Source organism: Balaenoptera musculus, chromosome 10, assembly GCF_009873245.2.
Source record: "Balaenoptera musculus isolate JJ_BM4_2016_0621 chromosome 10, mBalMus1.pri.v3, whole genome shotgun sequence".
Taxonomy (NCBI): Eukaryota; Metazoa; Chordata; class Mammalia; order Artiodactyla; family Balaenopteridae; genus Balaenoptera; species Balaenoptera musculus.
The window spans coordinates 37,550,802-37,570,579 of record NC_045794.1 but is presented as its reverse complement, the minus strand read 5'-3'; the positions used below and the strand labels follow the sequence as shown (position 1 = coordinate 37,570,579).

Genomic DNA, 19,778 nt, shown 5'->3' with positions numbered 1-19,778 from the left:
GTAGACTTTTGATGATAGACATTCTGTCCAGTGTGAGGTGATACCTCATTGTGGTTTTGATTTGCATTTCTCTAATAATTAGCAATGTTGAGCATCTTTTCATGTGCCTATTGGCCATCTGTATATCTTCTTTGGAGACATGTCTATTTAGGAATATGACCTATGTTAAAAGGGGCATAACACTATGAAGAGGCTATGGATATAACTGGACAGTGTGGTAGTCTTACTATATTAGCAAGAGTTTTTAGTTGTAAGCAACAAGGCAAACTGATTTAGATAGAAAAGAAATGAAAAGGAGCATGGATACCTCAGGGACCCATGGAATGCAGAGGCAAAGCACCATATGCCAGCAGAGCCTTGCACCTGCCAGGAGGGGCGCCTTTTTCTTCTTCACACAAAGGCCTCAGCTGGCTCCCAGAGGCCTTGGTTGAAGAATCTGATACAGGGTGACAGATTCAGACAATGCTACCACTCCAGAGGGCTGGTCTAGGGACACCATCACTGGCACCTCCCTGAGCACTGCAGCCTGTAGGGTGACAGAGCAAGCAGGGGCTCAGCCCACACTACTGGCACTCCTTTTGCTACTGGCAGAGACAGTGGTGCCAAGGTGTGGCGACACCTGAGTTGCTTTTGGCCCTTGCTTCAAAGAAGGTGGGGAAAGCAAGTCCCTGACATATTCTGCTGTGATAAAAGCAGTGTATGAGCCACCCACCAAGAGCCAGGAGGTGAGAAATTCCCCAAACATAGGAAGAGACTCCGCTGGGCAGCTGAGAATGCCAACAGTAACTTCTTGCTGTTTCCTGTCCTTGTTTGTTTCTTTTACCCTCTATTTTGACTTTACCTGGCATTCTAAAGCACAGACAAATGAGATGGTGCCTACATGCAATGGAAGGTTATAGGAAGTCAGCACAAAGTTGAAATGGAGATCAGCGCATGGATAGCGAGAACTTTAACTTAAAGGAGAAAAGAGTTTTCCGCTAACTGTAGGGTCCTTTGGGCTACTGATATGCATTCCAACACAATGGATCACTGCCTGGTGTGAGGAGATGCGGAAACTGAGCTGTTGGTTTAAAATGAAAGCACTAGATATGATTAAGTTTAACTCCATTTCTTAGTGATTAAAGTTTGACCCTGTAATATTATCGCTACACACACACACACACACACACACACAGATGGAGACTGCTATCTGTATAAGCCTGTGTGTGTGTGTGTGTGTGTGTGTATATATATGTAACAGTATATATAAAGTATATATGTAGCAATAATCATCATTGTAATCATTTTCTCTTCACTTTGCTTCTGTTTTCTCACTTTGCTTTGTATTTTGCCTCCTTCCTTTTCCCTTTTTCCTGCAGTACTATTGATTCAACTTGATCCCACAGCAACATATATTTCAACCATCAGCTGCATGTCCTTGATCCTGGCTCAGTTGAATTCAAGTCAATAAATATTTATTATTTGCTAATTATTGGCAACCTATACTGATGTTATTAAAAATTCAGCAACACATCTTTTTTCTCTTTGTCTCCCTCTCCACAGCTCACAGCAGATCAAGCTGCCCCAGATAGATATCCTGTAAAAACAAATGAGATGAATGGAAGGATATAGGCAAGATACACAGAGAACAAATAAATCTATTACCCATAAAATATCAGTAAAATACTTCTCTTTGTTGATAAGTATTCTTTTTTTGTTGTTATTCTTTAATATCTGAAAACACCCTGATTTTAGTATACCACTCAACAGCAAAATTTAAATACATTTAGAAATTCACTACATAGAAGATAAAACCTGTGGATAAATTAAATAAAGCACCCTTCATGCAAGAGAAAAATGTTAGAGATGCCTGTTTTAGTTTTGATTCTCTTTTCCAATATTCAGCAAATATATTATCATAAAATAGTGAATGATATTAAGGAATGTGCATTTAAGATTTAAAAAAAGTTCTAATGCACTTATAATTTACAAGAATTTAAGATGTTATTATTTCAGTATGCTAGATACAACTGGAATTATTAGTGATACGCTTTGAAACTTAACCAGGATTATGATGCCTATGCCCTAGGAAAGTGGTGTTCCAAGCTTGCTAAAGCCCAGGGGAAGAGAGCTGGCCCACCAACCAAGACTCAAGCGGTTTGGAATTACAGGTGACTCTTCCGGGTATTGTGTTAAACTCTAGTTAAGAACTGAATAAGGACATGGTTGTGTTGCCTTTAATCTTACAATCTATCTTGTCACTTAACAGTCCTGAAGACATGGATGAGCTATTTATTACCAGTACAATTACTGTGAATTGAAGATATTCTTCAAAAAGAGATTGTTGTTGGCAGTGTTGTTAAAAAGAGAGCAATGACTAACAGATTCTGAAAGAAAAGGGATTTGCTTTTTTTGAGGCAAATATGTGGCACACATGGGCAGGTGAAAATCAAGTTCTGGGACTTGAATTTGGAGACATTCAAGTAAAAAGTATGCATAGCTCTGCGTTTGTTTACATATTCCTGGTCTGTCTCTTCCCCCTTTCCCTACAACTCCTCTTCCTAATTTTCATCATTTCTTTCAAGCCCTCTGCTCGATTCCATCTCCTTTGTGAGCAAATGACCTTGCTTCTTACCTTTCAGCAAAAACAGAAGCTTTCAGAGTTGAACTCTCCCAGAGTCCCAACTTTTGTTCCGATATAAATAGGTGTCTGGTTATGGGCATCTGTCCTGCTAGATAGAAAACTCTGTTAGATCAGGGACAGAGTCTGTTCACCAGTGTCTCCAGCACCCAGCACATGGTCTGGTGGGGGCTCAATAGGACGCTGTTGCCTAAATGAATGAACACAGTTCCTTCCTCTCATTTATAACTTTTTGTTTTAAAAACAAAGGTTTTGTTTTTAACATATATTACCATGGTTAAAAAAAAAAAAAAAACAGAATAGTACAGAATTATATTAGAGGAAATGTTAAAATTACCCTCTCCAGTAAATTCCACTAGCTCTCTTCCTCACCTCCTCTCCAGCCTTAGGAGCTAACCTTCCCCCTCTGCCCCAGATTCCATCCTCTTGTTGTGATCTCCTCTAGGAAGCACTTCTCCTCCACATGGACAAGTCAGGGAGGGGGGCTTGGCGGGGCACTTACTCATAGTGGCCAAGAGTTGCAACAGCTGAGGGTGATGGCAATAGTGTAGTCAAGGAGAGCAGTGGCCAGGTGCCAGAGAAGCTAAATCAGTCATCAAATCTTAAGGCTGAATCCAGGCGACAGAAAATAAGAGGCAAAGTAAAAGGTCAGGGGGATGCAGCAGGAAGTCAAGAATGTAAATGCAAAGCAAGATGAAGTGAGAGGTCCAGGGCCACATAGATGAATGGAGAAGGGATACTGAGAATGCATTTTTAAATTAATTTGGGGGAAGTTTGTTAAGCAGTAAACAAGTAGGTTAATGAAGGCTGAGCTGGCACCCTGACACCTCTTCAGAACTTCAACTCTATTGACTATCCTCTCTCTCCTGGACATTGGACATCTCCCTTTCCTCTAATTTTCTTTCTCAGATTATAAATATGCTAAGCTTCTTTCACCTAAAAATGAAACAAAACAAAACCAAAAGACCTTTCTCTCAACCCTGTCTCCCCCTCAGACTACTCTGCCCAATCTCCCTTCTGCTAATTCTAGACAAATTTCTTGAAAGAAATATAAGGTCACTGTCTATATTCATCACCCCACCCCCCCACAACTGCCTTACTCAATGGAGTTTGCCTTCTTCCCCACCGCTTTGCTGAAAACCGTCTTGTCAAATCATCAATTGCTATCATTAGATATAAATGACATGCTTTCAAGTCCAGCTGAATTGACTCCTTGAGGTCTGACGCTGTTGACTGCTGTCTCTTCATTTGGCATCTCTGACACTTCCCTCCGCTGACTCTGCTCTTCTATCTCTGGCTCATTTTTAAAATTTTCTTTGTGAGACCCTATTTCTCTGCTCACTTCTATCTCTAGCTACCTATGGACATCAGGTAACATTGTGTGGTAGGCACCTGGCTATATGTGTCTTCCCATTCTGGGGCAGCTAACAGAGTCAGCCCGCTTGGGCACCACGCCTTGAAACAAAACCTCCTCTGGGTGATTGTCCGGCTCTGTTCCCCATTTACTTTCAGTCTTCTCTTCCTACATCAGCTCAGTCTTCCTTTCTCTTACAGGAAAGTATTCTTACCTGTCACTTATCATATTTTTGTGGTTATGACTCATGGAGGACTTGCTACTTGCCAGAAACTTCACTGCGTGCTTACTTTTATTTATTTATTCATTAAGTTATTTCTTTAGTCAGCAAGTATTTACTGACTCTTACTATGGTGCAGGCACTATGGATATATAATTTCTAGTTATTAAAATTAACTTAGAAGATAGCATGTTGTAATTTTACAGATGATGAAACTGAGGCTGGGGGTTGTCCTTGGCTAAAGCTCTTGAGGCAGACCAGGCATTTGAATTCACAGCTCTTTCCATGTCATTAAAATATCTAAAAAATATTCTATCTTTCATTGCATATCTTATGCCAGGAGCTTTTCCCTCCTTTGTCTTACTATACCAGTGGTATCATTAGCCTATGGCCTGATGTTATTTTTGAAACATAGGAGGGAGAGATTCATACCAATGAAAATCCAGAATTCCATAACTTTGTTATCAGCACCATCTCACTTGTTTCCACATGATCCAGACAAGGCTACCTATAATCAGGTAGCTTGAGAGTCACTTATTTATTCATGTTCTCGCAGAGCTTACAATATATTAGAAGAGGACAGGGAAGTGGGGAGACAGAGCTTTATCAATTAAGTGAATAAGAGAATATATTATATCTGAGAAAAGTCCCAGGAAGGAAAAGGGTACAGTTAAATATAACCTAATAACAAAGAAACTTAACCCAGATTGGGATGGGTGGGGGAATCAAAAAAGCTTTCCTAAAGAAGTGATATGTGAGTTGAGATCTGAGAGATGAATAGAAGTTAAGCCCATAAATGGGTGAAGAAGAGCACTTCAGGATGAGGGAACAGCATATGCAAAGGTTCTGGGGAGAGGAGGAGGTACAATGTTTTCAAAACCTAGAAGGCTGGGGTGTAGAGTGAGAGTAACAGAAAGAGGCCAAGAGGGGTAGTCTGGGTCAGACTATGCTGACCAGGCCATTCTTTTTAATCTTAAGAATCATAGTCTAACCTGATGGGATCTCATCATCAAATTTGTGTTCTAGAAGTTCACTCTGGCTACAGTGTAGAGAACCTTGCTGGAAGGGTCCAGGGAGGATGCATGGACAATAGTTAGGAAGCTACTGTTTTCATGTCAGCATAGATGATGATGGCTTGGACTAGTGTGGTGGTCATGAAGGAAGAGAGAAGTGAGGCAATTTGATACATATTTGAAGAGGTAGAATCAGTAGGACTTGCTGACAGATTAAGTAAGAAGTGGGAATAAGGTGTCAATGTTACACCCTAGGCATCTGAGATGCCTAATTGTATGAATGATGGTGCCATCTGCTGAGACAGGGAAAAGAAGAAGTCCAGGTTTGGAAGAAGTCATGGGTTTGGTGGGTTATGTTAAGATTGAAGGGTTCATGGCATAATAAGATGGTTGCTGTATGTATGAGTCTGGAACTCCAAGGAGAGATCTGGGTTGAAGATATAAACTTAGGAGTCATCAGCAGAGTAGTAATCAAGCCACAGGCATGAATGAGGTCAAGGAGGGAAGAACTATAGAGTGAGAAGAGAAGAGGCCTAGGACTGAAGCAGCCAGAATGCTTTCATGTAAAGGATTCACTTTCCAGTCATTTAAAAGAAAAACATTCTCTGAAGAAATGTATGAGCTTCTTAAAATAAATTTCTCTTAACCATATTTAAAAATATTAACATCAATAAGAAGTGTGGAAAAAACCTTGCACCTCTGTGGCCCCAAATGAATCTGTAAATTTTTACTTATTAAAAAAATTCCAAAGTATGTAAGATATCGGCACTTGTTTAAGTCTAGAGGTGTATACATGAGTGTTTGTTATATGTCTCTGTACTTTTTGAATGAATGACATATTTCATAATTAAACAACAAAAAGTAACAGCAAAAAGTTCCAGGAAATAAAGTCTAAGGCAATAAAAACTCAGGCCAGAAAATTAAACACCAGAAGCAGTTAAGGGAAAAATAAAGGATCATAGGTATTGCCAAGGAGCCTCTTGGCCCCAAATGGAAAGGTTTTAGTCCCAACCTAATAAGATGTACTGTGAAAGATTCTGCTGGTATTTTTGTAGGAATTTCCAATATTATAGAAACCATAACAAATAAAATCTTGGCTCTATTTATATTTCTGAATAATGGGAAACAGGAAATTGGCCAACATTATTTGCTTTTGCTGCACATAAAAGTCACTAGTCTGGCTTAATGAATGGATGTTACTCCTGTGAGACTATATAAGCAGGAATATTATTTAAAATTTGGAAGCAAAGTATGTCTGAAATAACAGTAGTGATACACAGGTGATCTGTAATCACAAGTGGTTTTGTTAGTATAATGGAATAATGAAATCCTTGACCCCCTCCTCAGTACCATTTACTACTATAACCACCAACATCCCTTCCTATCCACTACCCCCAAGAGAGGGTAAGAGGTGATTTTAGAAAGGTGCTTTCTCTAAGAAATTACTCTGCCCCTATATTAAGGGATATATGGCTCAGTAATGGACCTGCTAAAACAATCTTGAGAAAGGAGAACAAAGCTGAGGTAACACACTCCATGATTTCAAACTATATACAAAGCTATAGTAATCAAAACAGCATGGTAGTGACACAAAAATAGGCACATAGATTAACAGAACAGAATAGCTCAGAAATAAATCCACACTCTATGACACAGGAGCAGAGAACATACGATGGATAAAGAACAGTCTTTTCAATAAATGGTGTTGGGAAAACTGGACAGTCACATGCAAAAGAATGAAACTAAACCACTATCTTGCAAAAATCAATTCTCATAAAAATTAACTCAAAATGGATTAAAGACTTGAATGTAAGACCCAAAACCATAAAATTCCTAGAAGAAGACAGGCAGTAACTTCACGGACATTAGTCTTAGCGATGTTTTTATGGCTATGACGCCAAAGGCAAGGGAAACAAAAGCAAAAATAAACAAATGGGACTACATCAAACTAAAAAGCTTCTGCATAGCAATGGCAACTATCATGAAAATGAAAAGGCAACCTACTGAATGGGAGAAGACATTTGCAAATCATATATCCAATAAGGGTTTAATATGAAAAATATATAAAGAACTCATACACCTCAACAACAACAAAATAAACAACCTGATTAAATAATGGGCAGAGGACCTGAATAGACACTTTTTCAAAGAAGACATACGCATGGCCAACAGGCACATGAAAAGATGTTCATCACTAATTATTATGGAAATGTAAATCAAAACTGCAAAGAGATATCATCTCACACCTGTTAGAATGGCTATAATCAAAGAGACAAGAAATAACAAGTATTGAAGAAGATGTGGCAAAAAGGGGAAATTCGTACACTGTTGGTGGGAATGGAAATTGGTGCAACCACTATGGAAAACAGTATGGAGATTCTTCAAAAAAATTATGAATAGAACTACTATATGACACAGCTATTCCACTTCTCAGTATCTATCTGAAGAACATGAAAACACTAATTTGGAAAGATATATGCACCCCTATGTTCATTGCAGAATTATTTACAATAGCCTAGATATGGAAACAACCTAAGTGTTCATGGATGGATGAATGGATAAAGATGTGGTGTATATACACAATGAAATATTACTCATCCATAAAAAAGGATGGAATCCTACCATGTGCATTCATCCATCAATGGACAGTTAAGTTGTTTCCATATCTTGACTACTGTAAATAATGCTGCTATAAACATGGGGATGCATATGTCTCTTTGAATTAATGTTTTTGAATATATTCCCAGAAATGGAATTGTTGAATTATATGTTAGTTCTATTTTTAATTTTTTGAGCATCCTCCACACTGTTTTCTATAGTAGCTGTACCAATTTACAATCCCACTGACAGTGCACAAGGTTTCCCTTTTGTCCACATCTGCTCCAGAATTTGTTATCTCTTCTTTTTCTTGATGGCCATTCTAACAGGTGTGAGGTAATATCTCATTGAGGTTTTTATTTGCACCCAATCAAATTTAGAACATTTTCATACCCCCTAAAAGAAATTCCATGCCCATTAACAGTCATTCATCATTTCCTCTCAATCCTAAGCCTCCATCCCCATCCATAGCCCTGGGCAACTACCAATCTATTTTCTCTCCACCAATTTGTCTATTTTTTGACATTTCATATAAATAGAAATGCAGTATATGTGTTTTTGTAGCTAGCTTCTTTTACTTAGTATAATGTTTTCAATGTTCATCCATGTTGTAGCATATATCAATACTTCCTTTTTTTGACAAATAATATTCCATTGTATGGACAAACCACAGTTTATTTATCCATTTGTCAATCAATGAACATTTGGGTGGTTTCCACTTTTGGGCTACTACGAATAATGCTGCTATGAATATCAGTGTACAAGTTTTGGGTGGATGTATATTTTCATAGGAGTGGAATTGCTAGGTCATATGGTAATATTTTGTATAGCTTTTTGAGGAGCTGCTAGACTTTTCTAAAATAAAAAAGATTTTATTTCTCTTGAAAAGTCTTTATTTCACCTTAAGTTTTGAAAAATGGTTTTGCTGAATATAAAATTCTTATTTGACATTTTTATTTTTTGAGCACTTTGAATATGTCATCCCACTGCCTTCTGGGCTCCATTGTTTCTGAACAATGAAGTTGGCTGTTAATCTTATTAGTTTTCTCATATATAATGAATAGTTTTTTTCTTGCTCTTTCAAAAGTTTCTCTTTGTCTTTTGCTTTCAGGAATTTTACTGATATGTCTGGGTGTAGATCTCTGTGTTTATCTTATTGGAGTTTCTTGAACTTCTTAGATGTGCAGATTAATTTTTTTAATCAAATTGGTAAGTGATCAACCATTAGTTCTGTTTTTTTTTAATTATTTATTTATTTATTATTTATTATTTATTTTTGGGTCTGTTGGGTCTTCGTTGATGCACTTGGGCTTTCTCTAGTTGTGGCAAGCGAGGGCTACTCTTCATTGCAGTGTGCAGGCTTCTCATTGCGGTGGCTTCTTTTATTGCAGAGCACGGGCTCTAGGCATGCAGGCTTCAGTAGTTGCAGCATGCAGGCCCAGTAGTTGTGGCTTGAGGACTCTAGAGTGCAGGCTCAGTAGTTGTGGCGCATGGGCTTATTTGCTCCACGGCATGTGGGATCTTCCCAGACCAGGGCTTGAACCCGTGTCCCCTGCATTGGCAGGCAGATTCTTAACCACTGTGCCACTAGGGAAGTCCCCAGCCATTATTTCTTCAGGCTTTTTCTTTGCTTTTCTTTCTCTGCTCCTTTCTCTCTCTCTCCTCTCCTCTCCCTCTGATTCTTCCACTACATATAAGTTGGTGCATTTTAGTAGTATCCCACATTTCTCTGCAGCTCTGTTCATTTTCTTCATTCTTTTTTCTCTTTGTTATTCACATTTCATAATTTCTATTGATCTGTCTTCAAGTTCACTAATTCCTTCTGCCAGTGGAAATAAACTGATGAATGCTTCTATTGAATTCTTCCTTTCAGGTCTTTTACCTTTTGTTGCCAGAATTTCTATTTGGTTCTTTTGAATAATTTATATCTCTTTATTAATATTCTCTATTTTATGAGACATTATCATTATAACTTTTTTTTTCTTTAAACATGATTTTCTTTAGTTTTGTGAATACATTTATAATAGCTGCAGTGGAGTCTTTGTTAAATTCAACATCTGAACAAAAGTCACAAGTAGCTTCTGTTGCCTGCTTCTTTTCCTGTGTATGGGCCATACTTTCCTTCATCTTTTATGTCTCATTTTTTTTTTTTTTGTACATTAAAAGCTGGACATTTTAGGTAAAATTTGTAGTAATTTTGGATACTGTTCTCCCCTTTCCCTAGGGTTTATTTTTCTTATTGTTTGCTTGTTCATTTATTTAGTGACTTCATTGGAATATTTTAAATGAAGTCTACTTCCCATGCAATGTAAAGTCTCTGATGTTATTTCTCAAAGGGTTCAGTCTTGGGCAAGTACATATTCACCCTGGGAGTATAGTGCTTTTAACAGGGTTCTCTTTGACTGTCTTTCCCTGATTTCACTATTAAGTTGTCTGCCTCTCCTGGTATCACATCCAGATATTAGGCTCCACTAATTGCTGTTTGGTTACTCTATTGTTTTTATGATGCCCTGGAGTATACATTGTCCCACAGTATGATCCAATTAAATTCAGGCTCCTTTGCAAGGGTAGTCTTTGAAGCCAGTCTCTGAGGTTTTCTGACTCCAGAAGAGATCTTCTCAGTTGTCTCTTTTCCTGGTTCTCTCATTAAACTAGCTGACCTACAGTTTAGCTTGTTACTTCATAAAGCTATTAGCCTCTACTTAATTGCTTACCACCAAAACATCCAATATTTTTAAGAGTGTTTAGGCTTGAACTTCCCCAAAGTCTGTTTCAAATAAAATCAGTTCCTCTAGGACAAGCTTTGAGCTGTTTTTATTGACTGCCTCTCTCTCTAGGCAAAATCTCTGAGTTCCTGCTCTAGAGCTGCAGATGGGGATAGCTGTCTACTTCTCTCTGATTGGCACCCTTTCTTTATGATCAGGGTGCTGGGTGAAGGTGATAACCTCTCGTGTCAGCTTGCCTCTTTCAGTGTGGAACTTCTGCTCTGAGTTCCCAGTATTCTTGGTGTAACTATCTCTCTTATAAATTCAAGCTAGATGAAGGAAGAAATCCCTCATCTCTTGATTGCACTCACCAGGAATTTAGCCTCTGCAACCATGAGCTAAGAGTGATGAGAAATGCTGGCAACCTGCCTTACTAGTGAGAAATTATATCCCTTAACTGAGATCTGAGGAGAGCTCCGTTTTCTTAGCTACATCCCACAGAGTGGAGTTTCCATTACACTGAGCTGAGGAGTGGGGGAGACGATCATGGCTCAAGAGCTACAGACTCTTGCTATACTTACTCAAATTTAGTGGATTTTCTTGAGTAAGTAAGGTTTTCTTTACTTGCTGTATGTTTTAAGACATTTTCCAGAGACTTTAAATTGTTGTTTTTTTCAGCATGTAATTGACATAAAAACAGACACATAGATCAATGGCAGAAAATATACAGCCCAGAAATAAATAGACCCACGAACCTATGATCAATTAATCTACAACAAAGGAGTCAAGAATATACAATGGAGAAAAGGCAGTGTCTTCAAGAAGTGATGTTGGGAAAACTGGACAGCTACATGTAAAAGAATGAAATTAGAACATTTCCTCACATCTATACAAAAATAAACTCAAGATGGTTTAAAGACCTAAATGAAGACATGACACCATAAAACTCCTAGAAGAGAACATATGTGAAACATTCTTTTTTTAAAAATTTTATTGAAGTATAGTTGACTTATGATGTTGTGTTGAAACATTCTTTGACATAAAGAGTAACAATACTTTCTTAGGTCAGTCTCCCAAGGCAAAAGAAATAAAAGCAAAAATAAACAAATGAGACCTAATTAAACTAAAAACCTTTTGCACAGCAAAGGAAACCATCAACAAAACAGGAAGACAACCTACAGAATGGGGGGAAATATTTGCAAATGATGTGACTGATGAGGGGTTAAATGCCCAAAATATACAAACAGGTCATACAGGTCAATATCAAAAAAACCAAACAATCCAACAAAAAAAATGTGTAGAAGACTTGAATAGACATTTTTCCAGAGAAGACATACAGATGGCTAATAGACACATGAAAATATGTTCATAACTAATTATTAGGGAAATGCAAATCAAAAGAACAAAGAGATATCACCTCACAACTGTCAGAATGGCTATCATCAAAAAGTCTACAAATAACAAATGTTAGAGAGGATGTGGAGGAAAGGGGACATTTATACATTGTTGGTGGGGATGTAAATTGGTTCAGCCTCTATGGAAAATAGTATAGAGATTCCTTTAAAAACTAAAAATAGTACTTCCATATGATTCAGCAATTCCATTCCTGGATATATATCCAGAAAAAACAAAAACACTAATTTGAAAAGATACATGCACCCCAATGTTCATAGCAGCTCTATTTACAAGAGCCAAAACATGAAAGCTGAGTGCTTATCAACAGATGAATGGATAAAGAAGATGTGGTGTATACATGCAATGGAATATTAGCCATAAATTAAAGAATGAAATATTGCCATTTGCAGTAACGTGGATGGACCTAGGCAATATTATGCTTAGTGAAATAAGAAAGATGAATGCTATATGGTGTCACTTATATGTGAAATCTAAAAAATAATACAAGTTGATCTACATACAAAACAGAAACAGACTCACAGACATAGAAAACAAACTTATGGTTACCAAAAGGAGAGAAATTAGAGGAGGGATAAGTTAGGAGCATGGGATTAACAGATACAAACTATTATACATAAAATAAGCAATAAGGATTTACTGTATAGCACAGAGACTTATACCCAATATCCTGTAATAACCTATAATGGAATACAATCTGCAAAAAAACTAAATCACTTCTTTTTAGATTCCGTATATAAGCGATATCATACAATATTTCTCTTTCTCTGTCTGACTTACTTCACTCAGTATGACAATTTCTAGGTCCATCCATGTTGCTGCAAATAGCATTGTTTCATTCTTTTTAATGGTGGAGTAATATTCCTTTGTATATATGTACCACATCTTCTTTATCCATTCCTCTGTCGATGGACATTTAGGTTGCTTCCATGTCTTGGCTATCGTAAACAGTGCTGCAATGAACATTGGTGTGCATGTATCCTTTCAGACTAAAAGAAATGATACAAATGAACTTATTTACAAAACAGTAAAATCTGTTCAGGGCCTAAGTCATTCCCTGACATTAAGTTAGGTTCTGGGAAAGGGTGAGAGCTGGCCTTCCAGATAGGCATTCTCTGAGCTGATATAATTTCAGGTTTTCAAGAGGTAGCACTGTGGCTTTTAAACCTGGTCACACATTAGGATGACCTAGGGTATGTCATTAAAATATAGATTCAAGGGCCACAGTTCAATGTTACCAAATCAACTTCTCCAGAATGGAGTTTGGGAGTTTCTATATACCCCATGCTCCAGATGAATCTGGTACAAATCTGTGTGTGGATCTGTCAGTGATTAGAAACTATAAGCATATAGCACATTTCTTCCTGGTGCCTGAAATCCCACAATTAGAGATTCATTCCTTTGGCCTAAAGGTTGTTCTGTTACTCTGTTAATAGCAAACATTCCTGGGAAAGGGGGTCCCTTCAAGTGCAGAATAGGAATAATTTACATTAAGCACTACCACGTTGTTTTGGGGAGGGTATTGAGATATTTTCCAGCGATGTCTCAGATGTAACCATGAGGCTGGTTAGTTCTACATTCCTTCATACTTGCTTCTCAACACTGTCCTCCACCCACCCCAACAATTATTCTCATTTAGAATAATTATTTTTACCTGAATACCCCCCTCCGTTAGACTGCAAATTCTTAAGAACAGAGAATGTCTAATTAGTCTCTGTATCTTAGACATTATCCAGCATATTAATAAACAGAAGATAGTACCTTAAATACTCACACCTTAATGTCAGTGGGTTACAGGCCTTTTCCTCTGAGCAGGTTTTGACATGGAGAAGGATGAGAATTTGAGGACAAAGGGACCACCCCTGACCAACACATGGGGCAAGAGAAAGCTGAAGACACATCAGACAGATGTCAAACAGTCATCTTTTGTGCTGAGGTCAGTTCTAAAAGGGTGATACCTCCTCCACATCAGGATGCTTCTTAAGCTGCCATAAAATAGCTCTTTTCAGGGCTTGCTCACAGAGTGGGTGATTCTGAGGAATTTGGTTTATTTGATGCCTAAAGGTCTGCTTGCCCTAAAGAAGAACAAGCTTCTGATAAAATGAGAGCAAGGGCATTAAGTTTTGATGGGGTGTCCAGAGATTGGGATACTACCTCAGGGAGCAAAATAGGGAGTTTGCCTCCCTAAATGGATAGAATGCTCTTTCTTGTTCTGCAAAAAATAAGAAATAAGACAGTGGACAGGCAGGGACCAGAAGACATTCAACGGGGGAAAGTAAGACAATGTGCCGGTCACATTCTATCCCATTTACTCCTCTGCCTAAGGCCAAGCTAAAGAATGGGAACCCTCTGTGGTGAGCTGATTTTAAAGTGAGAGAAAAGGTAACAAAATACTAGTTTCATGAGCAGAAGACTCAATTTTATGAGGCTACTTGAAATTTACATTTGGAAACTAACTGTAATGATCTCCTTGACACACTTGTGTACTAGCTCATACCTCTGAAGAAGGACAGCCAAGCTTTCTGGTGGGATTTTCCTTTTAAGTTATAAGTGAAACTGCTAACATGAAAATTGGCTACATTAAAAAACCCAGAACCCAGAACCTGGGCTTGAGGTGTGACTTTGTCCTTTACACATTAAATATTGCAACAGGTCTTTCCTAACATACTACATGCTGCAATATGTCAACATAAGTTTAAGAAAAAATGCAGGCACTGACTGTAAATCTCAGTTTCAAATTGATTTCTCCACTTGGTTGTTTGTTTGTTTGTTTAAGGTTTAAAGGAAACTCTCTCTGTTTCACGTACCACACCCTCCTCAAAATGATGGTACTCAGTGTCCTCAAGTTTGAGACTCATTCAGTACTATCTCACTCAGATGCTCTCTCCAGTTTAAAGTTTGGCATATTATATATATAAGAGCCAGAACCCTTTTTTACCTTGAACTCTATATGGTAGATTGAACTAGATTCCTCCCTCCCCTACTAGAGGGTCAGCAGAGGATCTGGTATGAAAAAGATTCCATCAAGCTGGATCATTTCTTCCAGAAAGAGAAGGGAGTGGCCTCTGATAACTACTATGACATTTAACGTGATGTGCTTGGCTTAAAGCAGGACATAAAAAGAGCCAAAAGCACTGTGTTAGGGGTGGGATGGAATTCTCTACGATTCCTAAAGGATCAAGCAAAAAGAGGAGTAACTCTGGTTATCTCTAGTTGAGTAAATCATGTCTCTGAGAAGTGTGTGAATTTGCAGGTAACACAGATTGCCAGCCCGTGCCTCTCACTGGTGGAGAGACAGAACTAGAATCAGGTTCTTGCATTTATCCCATTTTGCAGAGAGGAGTTTTTCCACACCTGGAGAGACTGAGTGAAGAAAACTGAGCAGGGAAGGTGTCCCTCTTGCTACCGAAGGCAATCACTTCACATGAGACAGATCCACCCATCCCACCATCTCAGGAGCACAAGATCTGCCCTCTCTCCACCACAGGCAGGGGCTTCTCACAAGCAATGGAATATGCTAAAGTCACTCACTTTCATCTTCATGACTCATTTCCTCAGGGAAATCTGTCCCTATGATCAGTGTATCCATCCTTCACTGCAGTCTTTGTCATTTTTTGTTTATTAGTGTCACACTTTGATTAAAATATTTTCTTCTACCAAATTAGAAACTCCACAAGGACAGGGAATGTGTCTATTTTGACTCACCATTCAGTTCCTTGCGCCTAGAACTTAGGAGGTACCCAATAAATGTCTGTTAGATCAGAGGATGAACAAATGCGGATAGGACTGGATTTTCTGAGGGACGATATGGGGTCACCAGCTTTAAATAGGGGGCTACCTGTGAGCAGGCAAAGTCCAGAGGTGAGAGATGTCTCAAGTGAAGGCAACATTTGTGAGGCTTCGTGTCAGAGCCTTCCTTTGTTCAGTCAAATTAGTCAGAATTTCAACCTTGAATCATCTACCTTGGAATATCCTTTGGAGATGGACCTCACTTTTCAGAACGTGGCATGTTTACATAGTCCTGCATTAGTGGGCTATTGAAGGCTGTCCAAGCAGGATGACATGAAAGAGAAGGGCCTGGACCTTCCACTTTGCTGAGAGCCTCCTCAGAGAAAGGGCTGGAAAAGCATTGTCCCCTTAGGTGGAATAGAAGGCAGGAAAAGCATTGGCTGCCTATGTGGAATAGAGGCAGAATATCTCTTGGTCTGTGGCAGCTGCATGGATTGGCACAGAAAACCCCAGGAAGACTCAACTCCTCCAATGTCCCACATAGGTTAGGAAGACCCCCCTTCCAGACTGAAGTAAGATAAGACCTCCAATAAAGCCAGGTTATAATTTAAAAAACAATGAGGTCGATCCCTGGGGGCAGAATAGAGATGACGAAGGCTGCATTGGGTAACAGTGAGCCTTGATGTCAGCAGTTACATGCAGGAATGGGCCAGCGTGTGAGAGTGAACAAATGTCTGAAGCAATAACATCAAGGGAGTTGTTGACAAGAAAATCCTAATAAAAGGAAGTGATAACATCAGGAAGCATAAGTCCATTTTCTATTACTTCAGCTGTGTGGCTGACAGGGTCTTTGTGCTCTGGCCAGGTATTAGGCCTGAGCCTCTGAGGTGACAGAGCTGAGTTCAGGACCTCCTGGTCCCACATAATATTAATCGGCGAGAGCTCTCCCAGTGATCTCCATCTCAATGTTAAGACCCAGCTCCTCTCAATGGCCAGCAAGCTCCAGTGCTGGATATCCCATGCCAAACAACTAGCAAGACAGGAACACAACCCCACCCATTAGCAGAGAGGCTGCCTAAAATCATAATGAGTTCACAGACACCCAAAAAAACACCACCAGACATGGTACTGCCCACCAAAAAGACAAGATCCAGCCTTATCCACCCAGAACACAGGCACCAGTCCCCTCCACCAGGAAGCCTACACAACCCACAGAACAAAGCATAGCCACTGGGGGCAGACACCAAAAACAATGGGAACTACGAACCTGCAGACTGTGAAACGGAGACCCCAAACACACTAAGTTAAGCAAAATGAGAAGACAGAGAAACACACAGCAGATGAAGGAGCAAGGTAAAAACCCACCAGACCAAACAAACGAAGAGGAAATAGGCACGCTACCTGAAAAAGAATTCAGAGTAATGATAGTAAAGATGATCCAAAATCATGGAAAGAGAATGGAGAAAATACAAGAAACGTTTAACAAGGGCCTAGAAGAACAAAAGAACAAACAAACAATGATGAACAATACAAGAAATGAAATTAAAAATTCTCTAGAAAGAATCAATAGCAGAATAACTGAGGCAGAAGAACGGATAAGTGACCTGAAAAATAAAATAGTGGAAATGACTACCACAGAGTAGAATAAAGAAAAAGAATGAAAAGAATGGAGGACAATCTCAGAGACCTCTTGGACAACATTAAATGCACCAACATTTGAATTATAGGGGCCCGAGAAGAAGAAGAGACAAAGAAAGGGACTGAGAAAATATTTGAAGAGATTAAAGTTGAAAAATTCCCTAATATGGGAAAGGAAATAGTTAATCAAGTCCAGGAAGTGCAGAGAGTCCATACAGGATAAACCCAAGGAGAAACACGCCAAGACACATATTAATCAAACAATCAAAAATTAAATACAAGAAAAAATATTAAAAGCAGCAATGGAAAAGCAACAAATAACATACAAGGGAATCCCCATAAGTTTAACAGCTGATCTTTCAGCAGAAACTTTGCACCCAGAAGGGGAGTGGCAGGACATATTTAAAGTGACGAAAGGGAAAAACCTACAACCAAGATTACTCTGCCCAGCAAGGATCTCATTCAGATTTGATGGAGAAATTAAAACCTTCGCAGACAAGCAAAAGCTAAGAGAACTCAGCACCACCAAACCAGCTCTACAACAAATGCTAAAGGAACTTCTCTAGGCAGGAAACATAAGAGGAGGAAAAGACCTACAAAAGCAAACCCAAAACAATTAAGAAAACGGTAATAGGAAAACACATATCGATAATTACCTTAAATGTAAATGGATTAAATGCACCAACCAAAAGACATAGACTGGCTAAATGGACACAAAAACAAGACCCATATATATGCTGTCTACAAGAGACCCACTTCAGACCTAGGGACACATACAGACTGAAAGTGAGGGGATGGAAAAAGATATTCCATGCAAATGGAAATCAAAAGAAACATAGAGTAGCATTCTCATATCAGACAAAATAGACTTTAAAACAAAGACTATTACAAGAGACAAAGAAGGACACTACATAATGATCAAGGGATCAGTCCAAGAAGAATATATAACAATTGTAAATATTTATGCACCCAACCTAGGAGCACCTCAGCACATAAGGCAAATGCTAACAGCCATAAAAGGGGAAATCGAGAGTAACACAATAATAATAGGGAACTTTAACACCCCATTTTCTCCAATAGACTGATCATCCAAAATGAAAATAAATAAGGAAACACAAGCTTTAAATGATATATTAAACAAGATGGACTTAATTGATATTTATAGGACATTCCATCCAAAAACAACAGAATGCACTTTCTTCTCAAGTGTTCATGGAACATTCTCCAGGATAGATCATATCTTGGGTCACAAATCAAGCATTGGTAAATTTAGAAAATTGAAATCGTACCAAGTATCTTTTCTGACCACAATGCTATGAGACTAGATATCAATTACAGGAAAAATAATCTGTACGAAATACAAACACATGGAGGCTAGACAATACACTACCAAATGACCAAGCGATCACTGAAGTAATCAAAGAGGAAATCAAAAAATACCTAGAAACAAATGACAATGAAAACACTATGAGCCAAAACCTATAGGATGCAGCAAAAGCAGTTCTAAGAGGGAAGTTTATAGCAATACTATCCTACCTCAAAAAACAAGAAACATCTCAATAAATAACCTAATTTTATGCCTAAAGCAATTAGAGAAGGAAAAACAAAAAAACCCCAAAGTGAGCAGAAGGAAAGATATCATAAACATCAGATCAGAAATAAATGAAAAAGAAATGAAGGAAACGATAGCAAAGATCAATAAAACTAAAAGGTGGTTCTTTGAGAAGATAAACAAAATTGATAAACCATTAGCCAGACTCATCAAGAAAAAAAGGGAGAAGACTCAATCAACAGAATTAGAAATGAAAAAGAAGTAACAACTGACACTGAAGAAATACAAAGGATCATGAGAGATTGCTACAAGCAACTGTATGCTAATAAAATGGACAACCTAGAAGAAATGGACAAATTCTTAGAAAAGCACAACCTTCTGAGACTGAACCAGGAAGAAATAGAAAATATAAACAGAACAATCACAAGCACTAAAATTGAAAGTGTGATTAAAAATCTTTCAACAAAAAAAAGCCCATGACCAGATGGCTTCACAGACAAATTCTATCAAACATGTAGAGAAGAGCAAACAGCTATCCTTCTCAAACTCTTCCAAAATATAGCAGAGGAGGAACACTCCAAAACTCATTCTATGAGACCACCATCACCCTGAAACCAAAAGCAGACAAAGATGTTACAAAAAAAAAAAACTACAGGCCAATGTCACTGATGAACATAGATGCAAAAATCCTCAACCAAATACTAGCAAACAGAATCCAACAGCACATTAAAAGGATCATACACCATGATGAAGTGAGGTTTATCCCAGGAATGCAAGGATATTTCAATATATGCAAATCAATCAACGTGCTACACCATATTAACAAATTGAAGGATAAAAACCATACGGTAATCTCAATAGATGCAGAAAAAGCTTTCAACAAAATTCAACACCCATTTAGGAAAAAACTCTCCAGGAAGTAGGCATAGAGGGAAC

At 38.4% G+C, this 19,778-nt stretch overlaps 1 long non-coding RNA gene across 2 annotated transcripts; it reads right to left on the bottom strand.

Annotated features, from left to right (window-relative positions):
• Positions 1-1,437: 1,437 nt before the first annotated feature.
• On the bottom strand, positions 1,438-3,066 carry LOC118901585. 2 transcript variants are annotated; one of them, XR_005021418.1, is made up of 3 exons: positions 2,993-3,066; positions 2,615-2,708; positions 1,438-1,576 (listed from the first exon to the last, which is right to left on the bottom strand). It is a non-coding gene; the product is annotated as an uncharacterized LOC118901585 (long non-coding RNA). The 2 variants fall into 2 exon arrangements; XR_005021419.1 differs by having other exon boundaries at positions 2,958-3,028.
• Positions 3,067-19,778: the final 16,712 nt, after the last annotated feature.